Consider the following 8,056-nt stretch of genomic DNA (forward strand, 5'->3'; position numbering starts at 1 on the left):
GTATTCATCTTTGTGTTAGTAGTCAAATGCCAACTCTAATGACATGTACACTAATAAATAATTGAACAGTTATAGTTATGACAGTCTAATTATTGCTGAGTTTATAGCCTAAAATATGGGAGTGACTTGCTGCTATAATTCCTTTGTGAAACACTGAAGAGGAAAGAGATGGAACCTAACCATGATCATGAATTTCAGGGACAGTACTTTTTTAAAAAAAAAAACAAAAACAAAAACCTACACTTTACAGTTCTCTGGATTCTTTTTTAGTAAAAAGATTGAAATCATCAGAATCCCAGCCAAAGTCCCTGTCTTCTGAGGGACCCTTTGCATTTTAGAGAGGATGATGTGTGTTTGTGCTTTGCTTATTACAGTACCTGGTTCCTTCCACTCATGTTAGCTCATACAGAGAGGCCTCTGTTACATTGATAAAAAGAGAAATAACTATAGACTTTGCTCTTTGCCCAAGAAGATTGGTAATAGTTGTGTCCAGTTATTTTGTGCCTTTGTACCACCCTCTCTTCTTTCCTCTCTCACTACTTACTATAGGTTGATTCATGACAGACATTTAGAAACCCAGAAAAAAAAGAGCTATTATAGATCAAAAAGGGCATATAGTTTAGTAAAGGTCTAGTTTCACCTCACAAACGTATCTAAACAAATGCTACTTTATTTCTCTTAAGAAGTTAGGATCGGGGTCTGTGTGAGGGTGTGGGTAGATGTGAGCTGCCTGCCGGTGGAGCTGTGGACTGTTTGCAGAGCCGGTTAATGCCACTGTGTCTCTGTTACTCAGAAACATGGCAGACGACACTATGTCTAAAGATTTGTGTCGGGAATTTGGTCATTATGGTCCAATAGTAGATGTTTATGTTCCACTTGATTTCTACATTCAACATCCAAGAGGATTTGCATATGTTCAATTTGAGGATGTTAGTGATGCTGAAGATGCTTTCCATAATTTTGACAGAAAATGGATTTGTGGGCATCAAATTGAAATACAGTTCACACAGGGCTATCAGAAGACACCAAATAAAATGAAAGCCAAGGAAGGGAGGAATGAATACAGCTCTTCACAATATGAGTATTATGAATGATATAGACACTCTCGAAGTCAAAGTTATGAATGGAGGAGATCAAGGAGTCCCTCCTTTGATTATAACTATAAGAGATCTTACAGTCTTAGAAATAGTAGACCGACTGGAAGACCACAGCATAACCAAAGTCATTCTGAAAATGATAGACCAAACTGCAGCTAGGATAACCAGTACAGTTCTGCTTACTACACTTCAAGAAAGATCTGAAAGCAGAAAAAGAACCAAAGAAGGGCAATTTGTTCTTTTTTTCTGCCGTGGTCTTCCAATCAGCTACCCACAAGTCAAGTGGCCAAAGGTGGAAGGTGCTGCAGTATGAATACTGTATGAATATTTTCACTCTGGTCTGAAAAGATAAACGATTTATTAAAAACTACATTGTCTATTTGAAGTCACTTCAAGTTTGAAAGTAAGCATTTTAGGACAAATAAAAGGAAATTCAACTTTGTACTTGTGGAAACTCATCCCTAAATATGAATAGGTTTGTATTGACTCGTGGGTAGCTGATCCATGGCGAGTTACTGGAAACTAGAATGTCTGAGTATCACAGAAGACATCCATAGTCTCTAACAGTGCCTCTCCTGGTCTGTCTCAAATTAAATTGGATGATAAATTTGTATGGTCCAATACAAAGTTTGTCCTAGTTATCTCTTAAAAGTCAGTTCCACTTAATGCCATTGCTGGAGAGTCTTGCTTTGTTTATTCCAGTGCCAGTATTTTCTGCTTAACTGTTTTGTTAGCATCTACAATTTATTTACTTGTATACTACATACAGTTTATATCTAACCGCTCCTTCCCAGGCTAATTCCACTTATACTTGATATCCACCTATGAGGGCCCATCTCTTCTCACCTCCTGTGTAGACAGAATGTTCAGCAGATATTTATTGAACTCTTACTGTAGACAAAACATACCGGATATTTGGAGAGGAGAACAGATTCCTTATTTAGTAAAACCTACTGAGCACAATCTAGTGAGTCACTACAGTATGACTTCATTATCTTGAGGTATATTATGATAATATTTTATACCATTCATATTCTAGTGTAATTATAACCCAAGTAGATTATCAAAGAAAAGTAATTTTATGGTTGTCTGCCATTTAAAAGTATCAAGTAGTTGTTGTATCCCATTACTACAAATAACGAAGAAAACCTGTAATAAGCTTATCTGTTGTGCAGTGACAAATATAACTAGAGTAAGATTAAGTTAACTCTTGGCTCTGTCAAGCAAATCTCCAAAATAACAAATATTTAACCTTACATTAAAGCAGACCTTGGGTGCTATAATTAGATTATTTTGAAGCAGACAGCTATTATTCTAATGGATTTAGTATATTCTGTATTGAAGAAAGTGTTTACCAGATAAGAATTTTTAGTGATCTATTTGTACATTTTATAGGGGGTATATTATGTGTATAGTTAATAAAGAACTTTATAGTGTCACAAATATTTGTATTCCGTAGTTCCTTATCAGGCTATGAAGCTTGTTTATCCCACCATTAATTCCATCACATTCGGATTTTTGTTGTATTTTTGCCACATATTTAAAACAATGTCAAAATCTGAAATCTGGAAACAATGTTAAGCCTTTGACCGTTTTTGTAAATGTAGTAGGACTACACATAAATTAATGGGGCCATAAAATAAAGGTTATTTGTTGGGGGGGGGTTGTGTTTTTAAACTTTTGTCAACCTGCCCAAACTCAAAAAAGCAGTAGGCACCAGGTGAGAATTATAAATTTTGGCTTCATTTTTTGTTGCTGTTTTTTATTTTGAATCAAGTTGGAAATGCTTTTAAAGTTTTATTTTTAAGGACAAAATAAAAATTAATAAAACCTGAAAAAAAAGAAGTTAGAGTCATCCAATTCCTTACAGCAGCCATTCTCAATATGTTGGTTGCAACCCCTTTGGGGGGCTCAAATTATCCTTTCACAGGGGTCTTATATCAGATAGCCTGCGAGTCAGATATTTGTTATGATTCATAATGGCAAAACAACCATTACAAAGTAGTACTGCTAGTCTCATTTATGTTTTATGTTCAGGGTTTCAAATATACTTTGTGTTAAAGGATTTTAAGTTACCAAAACTGTAACTTAGTACAGTGGATTATTTTCTGTTATGATATTAACATTATCCAAGGAAATTATATAAAGTGTTGTCAGTTTGATTATTGAAACAAATAGCATGTTTACAAATAAACTGTGATGTTGATCAAAACAAAAGAAAGAATGAAAGAAAGAAAGAAAGAAAGAAAGAAAGAAAGAAAGAAAGAAAGAAAGAAAGAGAAATGTAATGTGATGTTTGATTCCACACATCACTTTGCAAGTTAGAAGACTAAGCTAAATGTCAAATTCCAAAACGCTACTAAGGACTCAAGATGGCAAATAATATCTTCTAACTTATATGTTATGTGCTAGGTCACTGCTTCCTTCACATAAGCCAGGATAGAACTCCTAGATTTTATTTTAAAGAGTAGTAACATATATAGATAAGATTCAACAAATTACCCTTTTTCTTTCACGTAACTCATTCTGTTCTAAGTCAGGCAATTAATGACTTACTTTATATAATAAAATACAGAATATAGAGAATTTTAGAGATTGAATAGGAAGCCTGCCTATTGTTTACTTCACCAGTTTAGTCAGTCAGCATTAAATAAGAATTTGAAGAGGACCCAACAAATAGCTGAAGTATTAAAAATAACTCTACATAACTTACATTATAGTTGAGAAAGTATAGTTTCAATACCTTCCCTTGGAAATTAAGATGCTAGTTGTTGTTCCCAGTGTTTGTGTTACCTGTTGATTCTAAACTAAGTTTGTGTGATGTTTTCCTTCATGAAGTGACTCAAGTGGGTTCCAGAGAGAAAGGGACACAAACATCATCAGAGACTACCCTTCCCCCCTTCAAAGATATCTTAATGCCTGTATTCAGCAGGAGGAAGTTATGAAGAGTTGTCATCACAGTTCCCTGGGCTTAGAGACTGGAGCCTGTATATTTGTCTCAGCAAATTTTCATGTGACTGACAGACTCCATCCAAGGATCACTTGTGGAGCTACTGAATTCTGGACTTGAAAATAAAGAAGTGTAAAACTGTCTACTTTTACTATTCATTCAACACAGCACTGGACGTCCAATGTAGCAATCAAGCAAGAAAAGAAATAAAAGAACATTTATTGGGGGAAAAAGTCAAATTCTCATTATTTTCAGATATCATGATCTCATGCATAAAAAAACTTAATCAGCCACCAATAATGAATCAACAACACACTATTAGAGCTAATTAAGTCGTAAAGTTGTAGAATATCAAACAACACGCAAAATGTTGTATCATAGTTAATCAGAAATAAAAGATGGCTGAAACTTGAAATAAAGAAATTAAGCACATTCACAAAAACTTTAAAATAGCATAACTTGCCTAGAAATAAAACATAAATGAAGTGGAAGAGGGAAAGCAGGAGCAAATATGTTTGCATTTGGGACAGGAGAGAGTGTGGAGGCCCAAATGTAGGTAAAGGAAGCCCACCCCCACCCTCCACCCTTTACCCCTCACCCCCCCCCCACCCCCGTTCAGGTGGCCGATCTGCCAGGATCCTCTGAAAGAGGATTTATAGCTGAAAATAGCTTGCAAATTAAGATGCTACTTGTCGCTCCCGGGGATTGAGCTACCCATTGATTCTACACTAAGTTTGTGTGGTGTTTTCCTTCACGTGCTGACTCAAGTGGGTTCCAGAGAGAAAGGGATTTCCAGCCCGATTTAGCTGGAACACAGACACTACCCTCCCCCCATTCAAAGATGCCTCAATGCCCATATTCAGCAGGAAGAAGAGTTGTTATCCCAGTTCCCTGGGCTTGGGGGCTGGAGCCTGTATATTTATCTCAGCAGATTTTCACCTGTCTGACAGACTCCATCCAGGGATCACCTGTGGAGCTGCTGTACTCTGGGCTTGCTGAAAGCTCATGTTAACCACTTCAGCCAATGTGATTGTTCTCTGTCTTTCATCTGGATCAGCTAATCAGATGATTTTTGATAAACGATCTCTTGCCCAGCCTTTGACTAGCATTGCAACCTTCCTGGGACCCTTTGCATTATCCTAAGGTCAGCAGAAAGCAGATACAGAAGATAGGGTAGAGTGCTGAGTCAAAAGGAACCCAATCTCCAAACATGGTATACTCTGAAAACAACCCCATATCTCTTGTCAGGTTTTGTAACAACTCTTTTATTGATGATTGGACCAAGGAATGTTTTATGTCTGGATATTTTTAATATAACTCATGAACCTTGCACTGTTAGTAATTGTATGGGTCCAGATTCAATGATACTTTCTATGACGGAAATTTGATCATGTATCTAGCATTATACATGGAATGTCTGTTATGGTATTTTAGCCCCCTTCATTTGTTTAGCTTCTAGTTAATATTTCAGAACCTTGGTATTCAGATGGAGGCTTACGTGTGTTGAATGAAGTTTTAAAAAGTTTTGAATAGACCTAATGATTTGTCTAAAAGATGCTAAACCCCTGAAATTCAGTGCTACAAAAGCTGCCTCTGAAAGGTTAGAGCCATGGCTTCCTGGTCTTTGTGTATTCATTTGACCTTTTCAGTACTTGCCTTGGGTGTTCTTTTTTTTTTTATTGTTATTTTTTTTATTCGATATAATTTATTTACATTTCAAATGATTTCCCCTTTTCTAGCCCCCCCCCCACTCCCCGAAAGTCCCGTAAGCCCCCTTCTCTTCCCCTGTCCTCCCTCCCACCCCTTCCCAGTTCCCCGTTCTGGTTTTGCCAAATACTGTTTCACTGAGTCTTTCCAGAACCAGGGACCACTCCTGCTTTCTTCTTGTATCTCCTTTGATGTGTGGATTATGTTTTGGGTATTCCAGTTTTCTAGGTTAATAACCACTTATTAGTGAGTGCATACCATGATTCACCTTTTGAGTCTGGGTTACCTCACTTAGTATGATGTTCTCTAGCTCCATCCATTTGCCTAAGAATTTCATGAATTCATTGTTTCTAATGGCTCAATAGTACTCCATTGTGTAGATATACCACATTTTTTGCATCCACTCTTCTGTTGAGGGATACCTGGGTTCTTTCCAGCATCTGGCAATTATAAATAGGGCTGCTATGAACATAGTAGAGCATGTATCCTTATTACATGGTGGGGAATCCTCTGGGTATATGCCCAGGAGTGGTATAGCAGGATCTTCTGGAAGTGAGGTGCCCAGTTTTCGGAGGAACCGCCAGACTGATTTCCAGAGTGGTTGTACCAATTTGCAACCCCACCAGCAGTGGAGGAGTGTTCCTCTTTCTCCACACCCTCTCCAACACCTGCTGTCTCCTGAATTTTTAATCTTAGCCATTCTGACTGGTGTAAGATGAAATCTTAGGGTTGTTTTGATTTGCATTTCCCTAATGACTAATGAAGTTGAGCATTTTTTAAGATGCTTCTCCGCCATCCGAAGTTCTTCAGGTGAGAATTCTTTGTTTAACTCTGTACCCCATTTTTTAATAGGGTTGTTCGGTTTTCTGGAGTCTAACTTCTTGAGTTCTTTATATATATTGGATATTAGCCCTCTATCTGATGTAGGATTGGTGAAGATCTTTTCCCAATTTGTTGGTTGCCGATCTGTCCTCTTGATGGTGTCCTTTGCCTTACAGAAACTCTGTAACCTTATGAGGTCCCATTTGTGAATTCTTGCTCTTAGAGCATACGCTATTGGTGTTCTGTTCAGAAACTTTCTCCCTGTACCGATGTCCTCAAGGGTCTTCCCCAGTTTCTTTTCTATTAGCTTCAGAGTGTCTGGCTTTATGTGGAGGTCCTTGATCCATTTGGATTTGAGCTTAGTACAAGGAGACAAGGATGGATCAATTCATATTCTTCTGCATGCTGACCTCCAACTCTCAATCCTGAACATCTATGCTCCAAATGCAAGGGCACCCTCTTTCATAAAAGAAACTTTATTAAAACTCAAAGCACACATTGCACCTAACACAATAATTGTGGGTGACTTCAACCCTGCACTTTCCTCAATGGACCGATCAGGAAAACAGAAACTAAACAAGGACACAATGAAACTAATTGAAGCTTTGGACCAATTAGATTTAACTGATATATATAGAACATTCTATCCTAAAACAAAAGAATATACCTTTTTCTCAGCACCTCATGGTACCTTCTCCAAAATCGACCATATAATTGGTCACAAGACAGACCTCAACAAATATAAGAAGATAGAACTAATCCCATGCCTCCTATCTGATCACTATGGAATAAAAGTGGTCTTCAATAGCAACAGAAACAATAGAAAACCCACATACACGTGGAAATTGAACAATACTCTACTCAATGATACCTTGGTCAAGGAAGAAATAAAGAAAGAAATTAAAGACTTTTTAGAACACAATGAAAATGAAAACACAACATACCCAAATCTATGGGACACAATGAAAGCAGTGCTAAGAGGAAAACTCATAGCCCTGAGTGCCTCCAAAAAGAAAATGGAGAGAGCATACATTACCAACTTAATGACACACCTGAAAGCCCTAGAACAAAAAGAAGCTATTTCACCCAGGAGGAGTAGAAGGCAGGAAATCATCAAACTCAGGGCCGAAATCAATCAAGTAGAAACAAAGAGAACCATACAAAAAATCAACAAAACCAGGAGCTGGTTCTTTGAGAAAATCAACAAGATAGATAAACCCTTAGCCAGACTGACCAAAGGGCACAGAGAAAGTATCCAAATTAACAAACTTAAAAATGAAAAGGGAGACATAACAACGGAAACTGAGGAAATCCAAAAAATCATCAGATCCTACTACAAGAGCCTGTACTCAACACAACTGGAGAATCTGGAGGAAATGGACAATTTCCTTGACAGATACCAAATACCAAAATTAAATCAGGACCAACTAGACCATCTGAACAGTCCCATAATGCCTAAAGAAATAGAAGGAGTCATAGA

The 8,056-nt window shown here is 37.3% G+C and overlaps 1 pseudogene; it reads left to right on the plus strand.

The window, feature by feature from the left end:
- The window catches only part of LOC127669226 (serine/arginine-rich splicing factor 10-like), a 9,299-nt pseudogene extending 1,446 nt beyond the window's left edge, over positions 1-7,853 (plus strand).
- The last annotated feature ends 203 nt before the right edge of the window (positions 7,854-8,056 follow it).

Source organism: Apodemus sylvaticus, chromosome 19, assembly GCF_947179515.1.
Source record: "Apodemus sylvaticus chromosome 19, mApoSyl1.1, whole genome shotgun sequence".
NCBI lineage: Eukaryota > Metazoa > Chordata > Mammalia > Rodentia > Muridae > Apodemus > Apodemus sylvaticus.